Consider the following 22434-nt stretch of genomic DNA (forward strand, 5'->3'; position numbering starts at 1 on the left):
ATATCAACTATTCTTCAGTGATTACAAAGTATCAAAAATTCCTATGAAGTGATGCAACACAAAATAAAAGTCCATCAAATGATGACAAAATGGTGTTCTAAAATATTGTGATGACAGTGCTTGAAGTAATATTCCAAAAAAAGAGTGATTTCTACGTGATAAGGAATCCCAACACCAGCTGCCAATCACCGGATATAAATGTCTCATAGGCAATAAATCACCGCAAAGGCATGCAGATTTCACCCTGGTGTGACCACACAATAGAGCCTCTTACCAGATATAGCAATGTATATATATTGTAATACACTTCTCTTTAGTGGTAAAACTGGAGAGAGCAAATTCTGTTGCAGCTCTTCATAGAAACCAATCAGTTTCCAGGTTTTTTTTTTTTTTGGAAACTGATTGGTTTCTATGAAGTGCTGCAACAGAATTTGCTCTCTCCAGTTTTACCACTAAAGAGAAGTGTATTACAAGAGGAGTATACAGTCCGGCGATCGGGGCATAGCTAGGGAGAATAACAACACTACTTCCTGATTCAATCGGAGGAGACACCCTATGAGCGCATATACATTGCTATATCTGGTAAGAGGCTCTATTGTGTGGTCACACCAGGGTGAATCTGCATGCCTTTGCGGTGATTTATTGCCTATGAGACATTTATATCCGGTAAGCAGGATCGGCAGCTGGTGTTGGGATTCCTTATCACGTAGAAATCACTCTTTTTTGGAATATTACTTCAAGCACTGTCATCACAATATTTTAGAACACCATTTTGTCATCATTTGATGGACTTTTATTTTGTGTTGCATCACTTCATAGGAATTTTTGATACTTTGTAATCACTGAAGAATAGTTGATATTCACAATTTATTCACTTATGAAGAGTCACACTATATATGTCAAACATTTATGTTATTTGATGAACCTGAAGAACGGCCACGAAACAATGGTTTGCATTTTTTTTCTACCTAAAACACACTGACACGAATTTAAAATAATGCTTTTCCCTTTTTTTTTTTTAAATCCTACTAAAAATATACTGACCCTGACCTTTGACCCTTGCATAGACCCTAACACTAACCATGGTATTGACCTAGATCGAAGCTTGAGCTAGCTATTTATTTCTATTTTTTAAATTTTTTTTTCCTTTTTACACACTTTGGTTTGTTTACAGCTTCCTCTTCTGCAAAGAGAGAGGGATAACAATGTATCTTCCTCTTAATTCAGAAGAGGAAGTAAACACAAGGGTGGGCTGCACAGTGAGTCCCGGGTCCCGATCATTAATACGGGACTTGGGGCTCTCAGTTAGAGCCCGGTCTCTGTGCTGGGAGTGCGTTGTGCGGCGTGCTCCCAGGACAAAGAGACATACGCATATATGCGGCCCCATGAGAAAAAGCCCGGTTCAGTGAGACCGCATTTATGAGCACCGTCGGCAGGAAGGGGTTAAGCTATACATTACATACATTTTAGGGTTGCATACAATTACATTCAGGTAAAAAAAAAATTAGTTAGCAGGTTCTTTAATGTAGATAAGACAATGCAGTCACTACAGATATGAACAAGCTTCTATATGAATAAGGCTCCCTCTGCATTGGTGGCAAATCAACTTCACAGACAACACCACACCTGCAGTTTACAATGCAGATGCACAATACTCTCATGGCAGAAGGATCAAGTTGTAGAAAGGAGAACAGACTATCCAGACAAATTGAGGCGCTTACTGGGCTGCAAAGATTGATTACTGGATTGAATCATGTCTCCAAATAGAATTAATATGCTCCAGACAAAGGATCCCTGGAATGAAAGCGCTTAAAGTCAGGTTGAGCGGCTTACAGAACTGCGGCAACATTCAGACAGAAATACATCACTGTCATAAATAGAGTTAATGGAAGATTTTGCCATCAGGCCTGAAATACTTAAGAATAGGCTTTCAGGAGAACAATGCCGATACTGGAAATGACTCTTAAATAAAAGCAGGACGCTCAATAAAATACCTCGAACTATAAACTCATTTCATAAAGGTCATTTTCTAAATGGAGCCACTATGAAAGAGACACGAACATTAGTATAATACAAGTCTTGCATCCTAAGTTCCAAACAACGGTGAGGAACATTGTTCATTGGAAATATTTTATTTTTATGCAGAACTATTGCCAATATTCATTACGTCTTATTGGGTCAGACTTTAAAAGCAGCACTGACACTTAGTAAACATTAATACTGAATAAGCATTAAAGACATGGCATATATGCACTTTTTTGACTTTGGTACTACCAGCTGCTATTAGGGAACGCAGAGAGGCTGTAGAATTACATTTGTATAACATCTTCCTTTTTGCCCCATTCTCATATTTTAACAGTTAATATGGGCACATAGTATGATGAAAACAGAGAAGAAGGTTAGATATGATTACATTTCAAGTGGATGTGTATATATTAGGCTTGTGACGGTATCAGATTTTCATGCTGCGATTAATTGATTAAGGTTTTGCCACGGTATACGGTATTATCACGGTATTCTATTATTAAATTTAAATTATTAAATTTCCACCTCACTTCAATTTCATTGCTGAATTTAGGGGCTTTGGTTCACTTATGCACATTATTATATAGTCAGTCAGTACAGACTCTGTGAACCAGGCCTAAAATAGGTCATCAAGCAGTGTCTGGCCTAACTGGTGATAACTGGTCCTGGCGCTCGGCTCTGATCCGATGGCCTGGTCATTAAGAGGGCAAATCCTTGTGGTCAAGAAGTGGTTAAACCTGAAGGAGGTGTTGTTTATAAATTACTTTACTATTGCTTTAGGCCTGGTTCACATGTATGCGGGTTGGTGGTTCACATGTATGCGGGTTGGGGGCCCACATTTGCACAGGCATAGCAGCCCATTGATGTGAATGGGCTTGAGCTGCTATGCCTGCATTTTCAGCTGAAAAAAGGTGCATGCAGAATTTAAAAAAATGCAGTGGCCATGAAATCCATCCTTCTTTTGCACCATGCGACTTACCTGCCGTTGCTGCACACGCAAACTGTTTTTAAATGCCGTGCCCACGTATACAAAAAATGCAGAAAGCTTGCCAGAGCAGGAACTGCAGGTTAGTCGCATGGTGCAAAAGCAGGATGGATTTCAAGGCCACTGAATTTAAAAAAAATGCTGCATGCACCTTTTTTCTGCGGAAAATGAGGGCATAGCAGCCCGTTCAAATCAATGGGCTGCTATGCCAGTGCAAATGTGGGCCGCCAACCCGCATACATGTGAACCGCCAACCCGCATACATGTGAACCGCCAACCCGCATACATGTGAACCACCAACCCGCATACATGTGAACCGCCAACCCGCATACATGTGAACCAGGCCTAAAGCAATAGTAAAGTCATTAATAGATAAAAACACCGGTCCTCCTGCAGGTTTAACCACTTCTGGATCGCAAGGATTTGCCCCTTTAAAGACCAGGCCATCGGATCAGAGCGCCAGGACCAGTCATCACCAGGTAGGCCAGACACTGCTTGATGGCTATATAATAATGTAATGTGGGCTGCTATGCGTGTGTGTGTGTGTGTGTGTGTGTGTGTGTGTATATATATATATATATATATATATATATATATATATATGTATATTAGAGCTGCACGATTCTGGCCAAAATGAGAATCACGATTTTTTAGCTTGGAATAAAGATCACGATTCTCTCACGATTCTCTGTGTAACAAAAAAAAAAAAATTGGGATAACTTTACTGTTACGTTTTTTTTTTTTTTTTTATTCATTAAAGTCTATTAATTGCGTTTGAAAGACTGCTTCGCAAATACAGTGTGACATAAAATATTACAACAATCGCCATTTTTTTTCTGTAGGGTCTCTGCTAAAAAAATATATAAAATGTTTGGGGGTTCTAAGTACTTTTCTAGCAAAAAAAAACTGATTTTAACTTGCAAGCAACAAGTGTCAGAGAAAGATCCAGTCTTTAAGAGGTTAAACTTCCTTTCTCCCTGGCAGAGGGAAGGAAAAGATACAATGTAAACATTTTTGTTTATAGTTACTGGGAGAGCTGAGTGAGTGAATGAGTCATCCAGCTCACTGAAATGTATCCATTCTAAAGTCAGGCAGACTTGACAGAGAAACTCGGTATTTTAAAAATGCCACAATAACAATACCGTGGCTATGCAATACCGCGATATATCGAATTACCGAAAACCGGCATATGTCTAGTATATATATATATATATATATATATATATATATATATATACACATACATACACACATACCTACATGGAAAAACCCAAAGCCACACAACCACTCGAAATGTTTATTTTATATATATTATATATATACAGTATATATATATATATATATATATATATATATATTAGTATCTCACAAAAGTGAGTACACCCCTCACATTTTTGTAAATATTTTATTATATCTTTTTTATTATATTCTGACAACACTGAAGATATGACACATTGCTACAATGTAAAGTAGTGAATGTACAGCTTGTATAACAGTGTAAATTTGCTGTCCCCTCAAATTAACTCCACACAGCCATTAATGTCTAAAGGAATTGTGATAGGGGAGATAGCAGCTGGTTAGACAGGCATTTTTTGGCACCTCCCCCAACAAGCAAATATTGTGTGTAGAGGGTAAAGGTTTGTGCAAGTCTGCAACCAGAATGGTGCAGGCGAGCCACAAACCTGGGGGTTTAAATGTGCCACATATACTAAAAGATATTTCCACACTTCCAAAAAATATTTAAAACAATGAAGTACAAATTTTATTAGTTTTTGTTTACAAAATTATGAAAAGGGGTAGACATGCATATACAGCACAAGGACATATGTGGAAGATACAAAAAATACATTTGTTACAATACAGTAAGCCCAATGAAAGGGACTATACGATCAAAAAAGGAGCTGGAACTACGCGTTTCGCAGAAATTGCTTCTTCGGGCTCCAGCAAGTTAAGAGAATTTGCTTTTCTATTATTTTTTGTATGGTTGATTCTTACTGTATAAGTATGTCTAGTCTGATGGATGAGTATATGTCCTGTGAAGATGGGATAAATGATTTAAGAAAAGTATGTAAAGATGAACTTCAGACAGAATAATTGTCATGCAGTATTCGTGAAGTTAGATATGCCTCAGGAATATGTAAATATGGAATGAGTCCCCAAATAAACCGCAATGCAATGTTGCTTAGTGATTCTGTATGGCCGTATCTCTAAACAGCGTTGTTTAGGGGTTCCATTGATTGGGAAAAGGTCTTAAAGACTTTGTCTTGTTCCATCAGCAAAGATTAAGGAGGTATGCTAGTTGTAAGAAGAGAAAGTTTGCTGGAAGATGTCTCCTTCGAACCACATGTGCATGTGTGGTTCCCACACATGCACATATAAATATACAATGCTTTTTTCCCTGTCTTAATTTCCTTATCTCCCCTCTAAAGTGGTGCATCACGTCCATCCACTGGGAGGGCCACAATATAAAAAGCCCCTGTCCTTCATCCCTATTCTCTATAGATCCAGTTAACCACACACACGCACCCACATTCACACATATACAGCTGCAAGACAAAGTATGTGAACCCTTTGGAATGATATGGATTTCTGCACAAATTGGTCATAAAATGTGATCTGATCATCATCTAAGTCACAAAAATAGTCAATCACAGTCTGCTTAAACTAATAACACACAAAGAATGAAATGTTGCCATGTTTTTATTGAACACACCATGTAAACATTCACACTGCAGGTGGAAAAAGTATGTGAACCCCTAAACTAATGACATCTCCAAGAGGTAATTGGAGTGAGATGTCAGCCAACTGGAGTCCAATCAATGAGATGAGATTGGAGGTGTTAGTTAAAGCTGCCCTGCCCTATAAAAAACACATACCAGTTCTAGGTTTGCCTGATGTGAATGATGCCTCGCACAAAAGAACTCTCAGAAGACCTACGATTAAGAATTCTTGACTTGCATAAAGCTGGAAAGGGTTATAAAACTATCTCCAAAAGCCTTGCTGTTCATCAGTCCACGGTAAGACAAATTGTCTATATATGGAGAAAGTTCAGCACTGCTGCTACTTTCCCTAGGAGTGGCCGTCCTGTAAAGATGACTGCAAGAGCACAGCACAGACTGCTCAATGAGGTGAAGAAGAATCCTAGAGTGTCAGCTAAAGACGTACAAAAGTCACTGACAAATGCTTACATCCCTGTTAGCGAATCTACAATACATAAAACACTAAACAAGAATGGATTTCATGGGAGGATACCACAGAGGAAGCCACTGCTGTCCAAACAAAACATTGCTGCACGTTTACAGTTTGCACAAGAGAACCTGGATGTTCCACAGCAGTACTGGCAAAATATCCTGTGGACAGATGAAACCAAAGTTGAGTTGTTTGGAAGAAACACACAACACTGTGTGGCGAAAAAGAGGCACAGCACACCAACATCAAAACCTCATCCCAACTGTGAAGTATGGTGGTGGGGGCATCATGGTTTTGGGCTGCTTTGCTGCGTCAGGGCCTGGACAGATTGCTATCATCGAAGGAAAAAGGAATTCCCAAGTTTATCAAGACATTTTGCAGGATAACTTAAGGCCATCTGTCTACCAGCTGAAGCTCAACAGAAGATGGGTGTTGCAAAAGGACAATGACCCAAAGCATAGAAGTAAATCAACAACAGAATGGCTTAAACAGTAGAAAATACGCCTTCTGAAGTGGCCCAGTCAGAGTCCTGACCTCAACCCGATTGAGATGCTGTGGCATGACCTCAAGAAAGCGTTTAAATCCAAGGGTTCACATACTTTTTCCACCTGCACTATGAATGTTTACATGGTGTGTTCAATAAAAACATGGCAACATTTCATTCTTTGTGTGTTATTAGTTTAAGCAGACTGTGATTGTCTATTGTTGTGACTTAGATGATGATGATCAGATCACATTTTATGACCAATTTGTGCAGAAATCCATATAATTCCAAAGGGTTCACATACTTTTTCTTGCAGCTCTGTGTTTGTGGCGATGTATGTATAGGTGTACGCATATACACTTCGGTGCATGTGTGTATTTGTGCATATGGGCATACTATTCAAGATTCCCCCTTCCCCTCTCTCTCTGATCCATTAATCTTATTTTTAATTTACACTTATTTTTATTTTGATTTTAACGCAAGAACAATAGCATTATACAGTAAATAATGGGAAAGATAATCCCAAGTGTGCCCACAGCTACAGCCTAAGGTGCAAAGGCATGAGCCTGGGCAGGAAAAAGATACGAAGAAAAAAGACAAAGGAAAAAGAAAGGATAGACTGGGATAAAAGGAAGGAAGGATAGGGATGGAAAGGGGTAGGGGAAGAGGGGAGGGAAAAAGAAAGACAGGGGGAATGGGAGATAGAAAACAGAGGGAAAAGGAACAAAAAAGAAAGGGTCAGAGCGACAAGACAGTAGGGACAGTAATGAGAGGGCTGGTGGGACTTTGAAGGTACCAATTAGGCCACAAGATAAGGATTACAATAAAATCATGGAATATTTATTCATGTTGCATGTTAAAAACAAGATAAATGTTACAAAAAGTGTACATTATTCATCTGACATAGAAACAAACTAGATGTGTAGGATCATATATAGAGACACAAGGCAAAGGATTATACAAATATTTCGGTCCAATGAGGAACATCAAACCAATCCCAACATGTTTCGCGGGCGTGGAAGGTCCGCTTCTTCAGGGGAATAGAAATATATTAGATATAAGTTGCCTTGATTAGCCTGTGCAATACAATGATGACAGAGATTAATACATGTACATATATACATATGAAAAGGAACATATAGTGCATGCAAGTGTGGAACGCCCATATGCATCCAAAAACATCCACCGTGAACATGCTCAACACCGACCAAACAAGGTGCGGGTGCCCCCCAGAAAAACGTCTCCCCAGCGGATGTGGAGGGATAGTAAAAGCGGGGGATGAAAAAAGGTAAAGAAGAAAAAAAAGGTGCTTAAATAACGGTGTTCTATACCTTTTTGGGTGTCTCAACGGAGAAACTCACATCACCAATAAAAGAGGTGAATGAGAATGGGGAGGGCTGTTACAGTACGGCTAGGGCTGGGATTCAGCGTGTGTAGATTTTCTAAGTAAATAAGGGAGGAATATGTGAACAATCTGTACCATATAGGTCTCAGTTGTCTTCAATAGAGATATCCAGATGGGGGGCAAGGTTACCTGCTAGATGTCTAGTCATAAAAACTATGGCATGAAGATCTGCATAATGATGGTGAAGTAAGCAGAGACATACAAGATTGCATGGTATGTACAAATGCCGAGTACAAGGGAATGAGCCCGAGCTTTAGGATAATCTGTAAGGCGTAATAGGAGAAAGACACAGTGACTGGTGTATCTTATGACTTGTCGTTGCGGTGCTTTTTATGTCGGTAAGACTATTAGAAAGCTAAGCAAGCGTATAGGAGATCATATTTATCACTCAGAGGGGGGGGACTATACAGACTAGCGTTACACGTCATATAGGCTTTCGCCATAAGTATGACAATTCTTTGGTTTCTTTTTTTGTTTTGGAGGTTGTTCCCCAGGACCCCCGTGGGGGGAACTGGGATAAAATAATATTACAAAAGGAATCTTATTGGATTGAATCCCTTGAGGCTACTACACCTCCAGGGATTAATGAAGCTCTTTCGTACAAACCATTTCTGGGATAGATTCCTTTTGGTATTCTTGTACTGATCGTGTCCCTGTGCCCATACTCTCCATTTTGTTCTGTGCACCACATCTGCCACTCCGACGGTCTGCACCCTGTGAAACTCTTGCCCCGGCTTTGGAGATAGGTAAGTTATTGGTTTCTCCCACATGTGGGAGTACCACTCTTTCATCCTTATTGTATATTATTTAGAGATCAGTTAACGTCTCTCCAGGATGTAGTATTGCTGCTTGCTGATCAACAACAATTATTGTATTCTAGAAATCATGTATCTCTTGTTGATTCTTCTTGGGTAGTCCAATTGTTGATTTCCCCAGAGGAATCTATATACAGGATCAACAGGGAATTTTAATTTCCCCCGTTCCTCTCTTACATTGAATTATGCTTAATTAGCTGTACACATATATTGAAAGGTGTTTTTTCTGTGATTAAATTTGTCATAATGAACTACTCCTGTACAATGTATTGCATGCCTTTATGGACGCTCAGTATCACTTTGCATTCTATCTGCATCCCCCGATGCGCTGCCCCCTCCGCCCTGGTGTTGGCGCGCTCCCCTGACTTCTCAGCGGATGTGTGGTCCCCTCGCACATCACGTCTTGGACGCATGCGTGTCCGAAATGTTTTCGTTGCGGCCGCTCTGGGCTGCCTATTGTGGTTTATATCAAGAGTGGCACTGCGCGCGCACTCCCATATGCGCGCGCAGTTGGGGACCTGACCCGCCCACATTGCGTATGACGTCATGCGCAATCTGGCGTCGGGTTGAGGGCCATAATAGGCGGGACTTCACCTTCTTCCCATCAAGGAGACGGCGTCTACCAGTATGGCGGCTGTTTGTGGGTAAGATTTCTGGCTAATCAATGGGACCCGGCGGATTCGCTGGATGATTCCTTCTAATAAGTCTTTCTCCTATTACGCCTTACAGATTATCCTAAAGCTCGGGCTCATTCCCTTGTACTCGGCATTTGTACATACCATGCAATCTTGTATGTCTCTGCTTACTTCACCATCATTATGCAGATCTTCATGCCATAGTCTTTATGACTAGACATCTAGCAGGTAACCTTGCCCCCCATCTGGATATCTCTATTGAAGACAACTGAGACCTATATGGTACAGATTGTTCACATTTCCTCCCTTATTTACTTAGAAAATCTACACACGCTGAATCCCAGCCCTAGCCGTACTGTAACAGCCCTCCCCATTCTCATTCACCTCTTTTATTGGTGATGTGAGTTTCTCCGTTGAGACACCCAAAAAGGTATAGAACACCGTTATTTAAGCACCTTTTTTTTCTTCTTTACCTTTTTTCATCCCCCGCTTTTACTATCCCTCCACATCCGCTGGGGAGACGTTTTTCTGGGGGGCACCCGCACCTTGTTTGGTCGGTGTTGAGCATGTTCACGGTGGATGTTTTTGGATGCATATGGGCGTTCCACACTTGCATGCACTATATGTTCCTTTTCATATGTATATATGTACATGTATTAATCTCTGTCATCATTGTATTGCACAGGCTAATCAAGGCAACTTATATCTAATATATTTCTATTCCCCTGAAGAAGCGGACCTTCCACGCCCGCGAAACATGTTGGGATTGGTTTGATGTTCCTCATTGGACCGAAATATTTGTATAATCCTTTGCCTTGTGTCTCTATATATGATCCTACACATCTAGTTTGTTTCTATGTCAGATGAATAATGTACACTTTTTGTAACATTTATCTTGTTTTTAACATGCAACACGAATAAATATATTCAATGATTTTATTGTAATCCTTATCTTGTGGCCTAATTGGTTGGCCTTGTGGCCTAATAATTACTGTTCCTACTGTCTTGTCGCTCTGACCCTTTCTTTTTTGTTCCTTTTCCCTCTGTTTTCTATCTCCCATTCCCCCCCACCCCTTTCCATCCCTATCCTTCCTTCCTTTTATCCCAGTCTATCCTTTCTTTTTCCTTTGTCTTTTTTCTTCGTATCTTTTTCCTGCCCAGGCTCATGCCTTTGCACCTTAGGCTATAGCTGTGGGCACACTTGGGATTAGCTTTCCCATTATTTACTGTATAAATTTAGGGACGTGGTACTCTTTATATAAAAATAGTACAAACGTACAATTTTTGTTAAGAACAATAGCATATACATATTTATATATATATGAGGTCCGCTAGCCGTTTTGCCAGAGCCACCCTTTTGATCCTTGTCAGCCCTGGTAGTTTGCATTAGAGACTGTGGGCATGAAAGCCCTCATCCAAAATGGCCCCTGCACGGCCTGAAGAAGGAGTGCATGCTCTGCAACGCATCACTGTATGTCTGCAGCCCAGCATCAAGGAAGTGACGTCGCGGCCCCTGGACTGGTGAGCCTCAGGCTCACCACAAAACAGGGAAGCCTTTAGCCAGCACCCAGGAGACCCCCACTTCTAGGACAAAGCTGTCACTGTACCGAAATGGAGCCCCATGATGCTGATGCCAAGGACCACTGTTTATACTATATGCCTGTTTTTAAACTACTCTTGTGAGTAAGACCAATTTTGTATTGTATTAAAACGTTTACTGCTACACTTAGAATGGCGCTTGTGGTTTTCTCCCTTTTGTTTTGATGACAGAGCCGCTTCTCTCTTCACCACCAGCAGCTGTCACAGTTTGCAGACATCTCAGTTGAACTCATCCTGCTTCCCTTCCCCCTTCCCCCCCCCCAATTATTGATTTATCAAAGACTGCCTGAGACTAACTGTGTATCTGAACTTGTGCCAATTACCTGTTTGCTTATTACTGGAACCATGTCCTGTGGTCTGATGAGTTCAAGATAAACTTATTTGGTTCAGATGGTGTCAAGTGTGTGTGGCAGCAACCAGTTGAGGAGTACAAAGACAAGTGTGTCTTGCCTACAGTCAAGCATGGTGGTGGGAGTGTCTTGGTCTGGGGTGGCATGAGTGCTGACGGCACTGGGGAGCTACAGTTCATTGAGGGAGCCATGAATGCCAACATGTACTGTGACATACTGAAGCATGATCCCCCTCTCTTCGGAGACTGGGCCACAGGGCAATATTCCAACATGATAATGACCCCAAACACACCTCCAAGATGACCACTGCCTTGCTAATGAAGCTAAGGGTAAGGGTGATGGACTGGCCAAGCATGTCTCCCGACCTAAACCCTATTGAGCATCTGTGGGGCATCCTCAAATGGAAGGTGGACGAGCGCAAGGTCTCTAACATCCACCAGCTCCGTGATGTGGTCATGGAGGAGTGGAAGAGGACTCCAGCGGCAACCTGTGAAGCTCTGGTGAACTCCATGCCCAAGAGGGTTAAGGCAGTGCTAGAAAATAATGGTAGCCACACAAAATATTTACACTTTGGGTTCAATTTGGACATTTTCACTTAGGGGTGTACTCATTTTTGTAGCCAGCAGTTTAGACATTAATGGCTGTGTGTTGAGTTAATTTGAGGGGACAGCAAATTATTTACACTGTTAACTGTTATACAAGCTGTAAATTGACTCCTTTACATTGTAGCAAAGTGTCATTTCTTCAGTGTTGTCACATGATATAATAAAATATTTACAAAATGTGAGGGGTGTACTCTTGTGAGATACTATATATATATTATATATATATATACACATACACATAAAGGCACAAGAACAATAACAGATGCTATTGCATAATACTGTAAAAATGACACTGGCAGGGAAGGGGTTAACTTTATTTGAGAAGGAGGGGTTAAGTGTGTCCCTAGGGGCGTGATTCTTACTGTGATTGGATGTGGTTGTGTGTGTAACAGCACAGATCAACAGTCCTACATAGCAGAACAGTATGATCTGTGCTGTTACACAGGGGAGACTGACAGGCGGCTTTGTTTACATTAGCCGCCTGCCTTTCTCCCGCTGTAACCAACGATCGCGAGTGACCGGCGGACATCGGCGCGCTCGCTCCCTAGACCCTCACAGGCTAGCGACGTAGACCTACGGCAAGTCGGCAAGTGCTTAATTTATAGCATTTTTTTTATGTTTTTTTTTTCCGGATTTTTGGTTGATATTCTGTCTATATCATTTAAAATACACCTATGATAAAAATGATAGACCCTTCATTACTTTGTAAGTGGGTAAACTTACAAAATCTGCAGGGGATCAAATACTTATTTCCCCCACTGTATTTGTAAACCTTAAATTGCACCTTTTTGCGAAATGGTGAAAACTGAACGTACACAAAATCTGGGAGGTTTTAATTTTTAATTTTCATCTTTCATAGTTTTTAAAAGACCCCCCACACTACACATTTTCTGAAAGCAAAGGGCCAGTAAAAAAAATGGAAGGTGCTACTGATTTTAAAGGCCCCGCGATATCTGCGCAAATGTTTACCGAAACAATATTTTCGCAAAAAATGCAGTAAAATCATTATTAGCAGATACAAACACAGCAAATTTAACAAAATTCCTGCCAAGTTACTTCTAAATATAAAAGCTAAACCTGTATTATGTTAATAAATAACAAATATTTGTACATTTTGAATTGCGCCTTTTTGGGAAATAGTGAAAATCAGACGTACGCAAAAATTTCTCTAAAAATCTGGAAGATTTTACCTTTTTCACTTACAGCTTTAAGACAGATTGGGATCCCATTCCCCAACCATCTAACAGATCAGATCGAATGTAAATGGACAGGCGGTCTATTTCCATCCGACGGCCCCTAGGAGAACAGGGGGCTGTGTCTGTGTCCTTTATGCATCAGCAGAGCAGACGCGGACCTGTCATCCGCCTGCTCAGCGGGGATCAGCAGACAGATCCCTTGCTGAGCAGGCGGATCTGCTCGAAAGAGTATGCTCCATGTGTATTTGGTTTTTTTAAATTATTTTTTTACTTTGCTTACAAATATATATTATTTGTTTTTTTTTTTGGGGGGGGGGGGTCTTTGGTGAGATATCAGAGGTCTAAACAGACCCCTATGTCTCTTTTTTGAGACCGAGAAAGAGACTTAAGGAAGTTCTTTTCTCTGCAGCACATTACATGAAGGAATAAGGAGCCTGTATAGAGACTCCTCATTCATAAATGACTCTTGGTTTACTATGCTCAGCTGTCAGTAGACACAGAAGCGATCTGTACTAATTGCCACTGTACTACAGGGAGGGGGCTGATAAACACATTTTGACCATGTGTACCAAGCCCTCCAAGCCCCAGCTTCACCCGCACCACTAACAACCCCCCCCCCCCCCTCGCTCTTAGCCTGACAGCTCACCGGAGTTTTGTCCCTGTCTGCAGCTGCAGGCTGCGGAAGGGGATCCTGTGGTGTGGGGGCCGGTACGGTGGGGAGGGGGTGATCCGACTGGCGGAGGGGGACATACTGTGATCCACTGTAAGCCCCAGCAGCACCTGAAGCCGGTGGGAGTGGCAGAGAAGGAATGCTAGCTTCTAAAGGTAGCTGCAGGGGATCGTTTGGGGGGGGGGGGGGTCGGATTGGTTGTGGGGGGAAATCCGTGCTGGGGGGATGGGGGGGGAAGAAAGGGGATAGGAAAGGAGAGAGTGGGGGGAGCAGTTTTAGGTGACAGGGGGTGGCGGGAGCTGGAGAGGCTAAGGACAGGGAAGCAGCAGCATGGGGGGGGGGGGGGGGCAGTCATATTTGAGGTAATAACTCTGATCAGCAGATTGTATTCCACTGATCAGAGTTAAAGAAATGTTCAACAGAGTCTGCTGAACAATTCTGTTATAAGTTTATGGTCACTGAAGTGACCATGAGCCTATAGCAAAAGGGAGAAATGAGTTCCGTATGGCGTGGACCTGGCCAGCTGAAAGCAGTGCTTTAGGCACCTAGCAGTGAAAGGGTTAAAGTATATATATAATAGTGGAAATGAGCCACGAAAAAAATATATATAAAAACACACACTACTTTATTATCAACATTATTATTAAAATCACACCATACGTACATGAAAACTTATGGGAACTGATGAGAAAATCGAGATGTCAGTTTTCATTAATGTTTCAGTAGTTTTTTTATGTACGTTGATATTAGTTTTCATGCGTGTCTGTTACACTGTATTTGCCCTATTCACACCAATGTTGAGGTCATGTCAGTTTTTTTTGTGTGAACAGGGCACATAGAGAACAATTGTTTTTTTTTTGTGTCCTTGCAGAACACGTGCAGTAAAAATGACTTCTCTGCACCATAGTGTGAACGAGGCCCTAAACATTTTGCCCGCTTCCATACCGGTGAATTCCCGCATTCCTCTCCTACATGAAAAAATCATAATTTTTTTGCTAGAAAATTACTCAGGACCCCTAAACATACAGGTCCTTCTCAAAAAATTTGCATATTGTGATAAAGTTCATTATTTTCTGTAATGTACTGATAAACATTAGACTTTCATATATTTTAGATTCATTACACACTACTGAAGTAGTGCAAGTCTTTTATTGTTTTTAATATTGATGATTTTGGCATACAGCTCATGAAAAACCAAAATACCTATCTCAAAAAATTAGCATATCATGAAAAGGTTCTCTAAACGAGCTATTAACCTAATCATCTGAATCAACTAATTAACTCTAAACACCTGCAAAAGATTCCTGAGGCTTTTAAAAACTCCCAGCCTGGTTCATTACTCAAAACCACAATCATGGGTAAGACTGCCGACCTGACTGCTAGAAGGCCATCATTGACACCCTCAAGCAAGAGGGTAAGACACAGAAAGAAATTTCTGAACGAATAGGCTGTTCCCAGAGTGCTGTATCAAGGCACCTCAGTGGGAAGTCTGTGGGAAGGAAAAAGTGTGGCAGAAAACGCTGCACAACGAGAAGAGGTGACCGGACCCTGAGGAAGATTGTGGAGAAGGACCGATTCCAGACCTTGGGGGACCTGCGGAAGCAGTGGACTGAGTCTGGAGTAGAAACATCTAGAGCCACCATGTACAGGCGTGTGCAGGAAATGGGCTACAGGTGCCGCATTCCCCAGGTCAAGCCACTTTTGAACCAGAAACAGCGGCAGAAGCGCCTGACCTGGGCTACAGAGAAGCAGCACTGGACTGTTGCTCAGTGGTCCAAAGTACTTTTTTCGGATGAAAGCAAATTTTGCATGTCATTCGGAAATCAAGGTGCCAGAGTCTGGAGGAAGTCTGGGGAGAGGGAAATGCCAAAATGCCTGAAGTCCAGTGTCAAGTACCCACAGTCAGTGATGGTCTGGGGTGCCATGTCAGCTGCTGGTGTTGGTCCACTGTGTTTTATCAAGGGCAGGGTCAATGCAGCTAGCTATCAGGAGATTTTGGAGCACTTCATGCTTCCATCTGCTGAAAAGCTTTATGGAGATGAAGATTTCATTTTTCAGCAAGACCTGGCACCTGCTCACAGTGCCAAAATCACTGGTAAACCACTGGTAAATGGTTTACTGACCATGGTATTACTGTGCTCAATTGGCCTGCCAACTCTCCTGACCTGAACCCCATAGAGAATCTGTGGGATGTTGTGAAGAGAAAGTTGAGAGACGCAAGACCCAACACTCTGGATGAGCTCAAGGCCGCTATCGAAGCATCCTGGGCCTCCATAACACCTCAGCAGTGCCACAGGCTGATTGCCTCCATGCCACGCCGCATTGAAGCAGTCATTTCTGCAAAAGGATTCCCAACCAAGTATTGAGTGCATAACTGAACATAATTTTTTGAAGGTTGACTTTTTTTGTATTTAAAACACTTTTTTTTATTGGTCGGATGAAATATGCTAATTTTTTGAGATAGGAATTCGGGTTTTTCATGAGCTGTATGCCAAAATCATCAATATTAATAACAATAAAAGGCTTGCACTACTTCAGTTGTGTGTAATGAATCTAAAATATATGAAAGTCTAATGTTTATCAGTACATTACAGAAAATAATGAACTTTATCACAATATGCTAATTTTTTTAGAAGGACCTGTATATATATATATATATATATATATATATATATATATATATTTATTTAGCAGATTAGCAGAGGCCGTAGGGGAATAAAATGGCGATCATTGCAGTTTTTCTCAAATTTAAAAAAAATTAAAAAAAAGTCAGCCTGATATTTTTGTATAATGTGAAAGAGGATGTTACACTGAGTAAATATATACCTAACATGTCATGCTTTCAAATTGCTCACAAAAACGCCAAATTTCGGTACTTAAAAATCTCCATAGGCTACGCTTTAAAATTTTGGGGTTTTTGATTTATTTAGGAACTTGAATGGGAGAAGGGATGAGTGGGATACTCCTTTAACTCAACTATGCACAATTTGGCGGAGACACTTGAGAAGTACTGTTTGACGCTGGCTTACTGCCCGCCAACGCTGACTTGACGCTGGTGAACACTGGCCGGATGCCGGTTAACGCTGAACTATTCTTGTAACTGAGCTTCAACTAAAGAAATCCTCTCTTAGCTGCCTTAGGTACTCCTTCCAGAGGTAGCTACTTGTACACTTTTGCTGCACTGCTGAACGCTTCAGAGCCCACACTGGTGCCCCCTTTCACTCCCTTATCTTCAGGGCCTAACACTTGGCACCCCCTTTCTTTGCCACAACTACCGGTTAGTTGGCTCCTGGATCCCTTTGACCTTCTGGAGTGGCCCCCTCTCTTAGGCAGACCCCTGGGCAGATTTTGAGTACTCACAACACTGTTTTTCCTGGAAACTTCTGCCCAGCAGCTCCACTGGGACAGCAACAATCTGGATCTCTTTCAGCAGCCTAGCTCAACCACCGCTCCTTCAGGAAGACTGCCCAGGACACCTTCACTCGCTCTGACAGGAGGAGAGACTCCTCCTGGGACTCTGCTTCCGGCCAAAGACGCTCTGTCACATGCTCCCGCCAGGTTTATACCCAATCCCAGGGTGCATTGCGGTGAACTCCGCCCACTGGGACAGCTATAAACCCTGGTGCGCTATTGGCCAGGTTTCCTCCACTGTCCAACAAGAGCCCTCACTGGATACAGTGGGGAGACTCCCCAGACTCAACAGACTACACCTGGAAACACATGACAGCCTAACTAACTGATCAGGCCCCCCTGATAAGCAGACACGGCCACACATATACTTTTCCTAGCACCTACCTAGGAGGGTGCTACATCAGTACTTGATCCCCAAGCAAAACATGACTTAGTACTTTGTGGAGGAACCCTTGTTGGCAAGCACAGGTGCACACATCTCAGGAGGGATTTTAGTCCACTGTTCTTTACAGATCTTCTCTAAATCCGTAAGGTTTCTTGGCTGTCGCTTGGCAACTCAAAGTTTCAGCTCCGTCCATAAATTCTCTCAAGAATTATGCTGTGTTTACAGCCAGGCGTTTTTGGGCAATTTTCTGCTCTAAGCCTCAGCAATGCCTAACAAGACAAATCCTATTCATTTCAATGTCCTCTTTTCTGTCGCCGTCGCTCAAAAAAAGTACATGAGCTTCTTTTTTGGTAGATTACAGGCGTTTTTTTTTTTTTTTTCATTGGTCACAACATCATCATCAGTAATAACCAGCACGGGTTTACAAATGGGCGTTCTTGTCAAACCAATCTCCTAACATTCTACGCGGAGGTGAGCTGTGAGCTAGATAGGGGCAGACCAGTGGATGTGGTGTACTTGGATTTCGCTAAGGTGTTTGATACAGTTCCCCACAAGCGCTTAATTTATAAAATAAGGTCTGCAGGTATCGACAGCAGGGTTTGCTCTTGGATACGGAACTGGCTAAAAGGGCGTATCCAAAGGGTGGTAATAAACCGTGCATACTCAGACTGGTCTGAGGTGGCAAGCGCGGTGCCCCAAGGCTCAGTCCTGGGACCAACCTTGTTCAATTTATTCATAAACAGCATTGAGGACGGGATCAGTAGTTCGATATCAGTTTTTGCAGATGACACAAAATTGGCCAGGGCAATAACTGCACAGCATGAAGCAGATAACCTACAGGATGACCTGGACAAAATAACGGAGTGGGCAACGACTTGGCAAATGAGGTTTGGAGAAGTGTAAGGTTTTGCACTTGGGGACTGGAAACATAAAAGCACAATACACATTAGGAGGGGAACCCTTGGGGGAGGCAAAAATGGAGAAAGATGTGGGAGTCTTGGTTGATGATAGGCTAGGCAATAGCATGCAATGTCAAGCGGCAGCTGCCAAAGCCAGCAGAATATTAGCATGCATAAAGAATGAGATGTATTCCAGAGATAAGACTATAATCCTTCCACTTTATAAAACTCTGGTCCGACCGCATCTGGAGTATTCTGTCCAGTTCTGGTCGCCAGTCCTCAGAAGGGATGTGTTGAAGCTGGAGAGAGTCTAGAGAAGGGCAACTAAACTAATTAGGGGATTGGAGGACCTTAATTATGAAGAGTGTCTACAATAGCTTGATTTATTCTCCCTGGAGAAGAGACGCCTGAGGGGGGACATAATAGCAATTTTTAAATATCTTAATGGGGATCTCAGCTTAAAAAAAAAGCTGTTCAGTCGAAGGGATTGCATGAGGACTCGAGGGCATACAATGCGATTAGAGGAGAAGCGTTTTAACCTCAGGCAACGTGGGGGTTTTTTTACTGTTAGGGCTACAAGATTGTGGAATTCTCTACCACAAGAGGTGGTTTCTGCGGGTAGTATGGTGGCTTTCAAAAGACTCTTAGACGTACATCTCAAGGATCAGAACATTCAGGGGTATGTGAGATGATTATGGCCACACACACCTACACAGGTTGAACTGGATGGACTATTGTCTTTATTCAACCTCACCTACTATGTAACTATGTAACTATGTAACATGTCAACCTAAAAACGCCTGCACAAAAACGCTGCAAAAACACCTAAGAAACGGCTGAAAAACACCTGTAAAAATAGCAACGCCTAGATGTGAACACAGCCTTAAGGTCTGGAGACTGGCTAGGCCACTCCATGACCTTATAATGTGATTCTTCTTGAGCCACTCCTTTGTTGTCTTGGCGGTATGTTCTGGGTCATTATCATGCTGGAAGACCCATCCACGAACCATCTTCAGTGTTCTGGCTGAGGGAAGAAGGTTCTCATCCAAGAGTTTACAATACATGGCCCCCTTCATTGGCCCCTCAATGCGGCCTGTACCTTTAGCAGAGAAACAGTCCCACAGAATAATGTTTCAAGCTCCGCTCTTGCTCGTAGGATGGTGTTCTTAGGGTCATAATCAACATTATTCTTCCTCCAAACACAAATCATTGGCAAACTTCAGACGGCCTGTACATGTACCTTCTTGAGGAGGGGTAGCTTGAGGGCGCTGCAGGAATTCAATGCATGGCGGCGTATTATGTTACTAATGGTTTGTTTGGTGACTGGGGTCCCAACAGCCTTGAAATAATTCACAAGCCCCTCCCGTGTAGTTCTAGGCTGATTCCTAACATCCTTACCCCATGAGGTGAAAACTTGCATGGAGCTCCAGACCAAGGGTGATTGATGGTTATTTTGTATTTCTTCCATTTGCGAATAACCGCTCCAACAGTTGTCTCCTTCTCACCAAGCTTCTTGCTGATGGTCTTGTAGCCCATTCCAGTCTTGTGCAGGTCTACAATCTTGTTCCTGACATCCCTTGACAGCTCTTTGGTCTTGCCCATGATGTTGAGGTTTGAATGCAAGAAGAGGTTCTGTGGACAGGTGTCTTTTATACACATAAGTTATCATAAGGAGCACCTTCTTAAATTGACAGGACTTATCTGTGCACCACACAAGCACATACTGTAGCCCAGGCATGTCCAACCTGTGGCCCAAATCCACAGGCAATGTGGCCCAGATCCACAGGCAATGCGGCCCACTGCCCCCTGACAATAATTTTTTTTTTTGCTGGGGAGGAAGGAAGTCGAGTTGGGGGCACGGCCACAGCGGCTTCCAACTAACTGTAGGCAGAGGCTGCCTCGGAGCCTCTGTCAATGGTGGACAGCACATTGGTGACGTCTATCATAGGAGCCGGTCCAGGAGGCAGGACTTCGTATGGCATCAATCACCGGGTAAGCGGGAGATCCCTGCTCTGTGTAATCCAGCAGCTCTCCTCTCTCTTCATTGCAGACTTCATTGGATGGGCACGCACTGGTGAGGCTGCTTTGGATGGGCATGCACTTGTGAGGCTGCACTGGATGGGCACTGATCAGGCTGCATTGGCTGGGCACACACTGGTGAAGCTGCATTGGATGGGCATGCGGGAAGGGCGCGGCGGCGTTTTATTACTTATATACCTTAACTGTAGTATATATTTTATATGCGGCCCGAGAAAATTTCTCTACACTCAATGTGGCCCAGAGAAGCCAAAAGGTTGGACACCCATGCTGTAGCCAGTCTGTGGGAGCCAGAATTATTGTTGGTTGGTAGGATATCAAATACTTGATTTACTCACTGAACTGTAACTCCATTTATATCATTTGTATCATTTGTGTTTTTTCTGGATCTTTGGTTGATATTCTGTCTCTATCATTTAAAATACACCCATGATAAAAATGATAGACCCTTCATTTCTTTGTAAGAGGGCAAATCTGCAGGGGATCAAATTATTATTTTCCCCACAGTAGGTGTTAGGCTGCAGGAGAGCACAGTTTTAAGATTTGTTAGATATATCCCAGAATCATAGTTTAAGTCTTCCATGAGTGATTTGAAGTATAGCCTAGAGCTACATGTGTCCTATAAACCACTGGTTGGGAACAATAATTTACACATTAGGACATACAAGTTATTCATTATTGCTACTACACTGATAATACAGCGCCATGCCATTCATAGTGCAATAAGCTTTTATGGTTGTTGCTGTACTACTGAAGCAAGGAGTATCAGGAGGAAGGAGGACTCCTGTTTAATATATGACTAAAAATATGGTATAATGCAGCCCACTTCATACTTTGTCTTGGTACCAAGAGCTAGAAATTACATAAACTATTTAATAATACTTCAAACAACTACAGATGCTGTGAAATGGCCAGTCAAATTCTTTCCAACATATGTCGGACCTGCTTTAACCAGTTCTTGACCGGAAGGATTTGCCCCCTTAATGACCAGGCCATTTATTTGCGATTCAGCACTGTGTTACTTTAATGGACAAATGCACGGTCGTGCGATACTATACCCAAATAAAATTGATGTCCTTTTTTCCCCACTAATAGAGCTTTCTTTTGGTGGTATTTGATCACCTGTTCGATTTTTATTTTTTGTGCTATAAACAAAAAAAAAGATCAATAATTCTGAAAAAAAAACAAAAAAAAAAAAAAACAATATTTTTCACTTTCTGCTATAGAACATTCCCAAAAAAAATTAAAAACCTGTTTTTTTTTTCATCCTTTCAGGCAAATTTGTATTCTGCTACATATTTTTGGTAAAAAAAAAAAAAAAAATATTGCAATAAGCGTATTTTGATTGGTTTGCACAAAAGTTGTCGCGTCTACAAACTAGGGAAAAGATGTCATTTTTATTTATTTTTTTTTCACTAGTAATGTCGGCGATCTGCGATTTTTAGCGAGACTGCGACATTGCGGCGAACAGATTGGATCCCTGACATTTTTTACACTTTTGGGGGGACCAGTGAAATTACCACAGTAATCAGTGCTAAAAATATGCACTATTACTGTAAAAATGACACTAGCAGGGAAGGGGTTAACCTAGGGGTGATCAAAGGGTTAATTGTGAGCCTAGGGGAGTGTTTACTAACTGTGGGGGGATGGACTTGTGAAATGACCATAGAGACCTGTGATCTTCTATAGGAGGATCACAGACGCTCTGTGATCATTTCAGAGAGAACAACAGTCGGCTGTGTTT

At 42.0% G+C, this 22434-nt stretch overlaps 1 protein-coding gene across 1 annotated transcript in view; it reads right to left on the reverse strand.

The window, feature by feature from the left end:
- The window catches only part of OGDHL (oxoglutarate dehydrogenase L), a 302089-nt gene that overhangs the window by 226470 nt on the left and 53185 nt on the right, over positions 1-22434 (reverse strand). The window lies entirely within an intron of this gene.

This window comes from Pelophylax lessonae, assembly GCF_965119305.1.
Source record: "Pelophylax lessonae genome assembly, chromosome: 9".
NCBI lineage: Eukaryota > Metazoa > Chordata > Amphibia > Anura > Ranidae > Pelophylax > Pelophylax lessonae.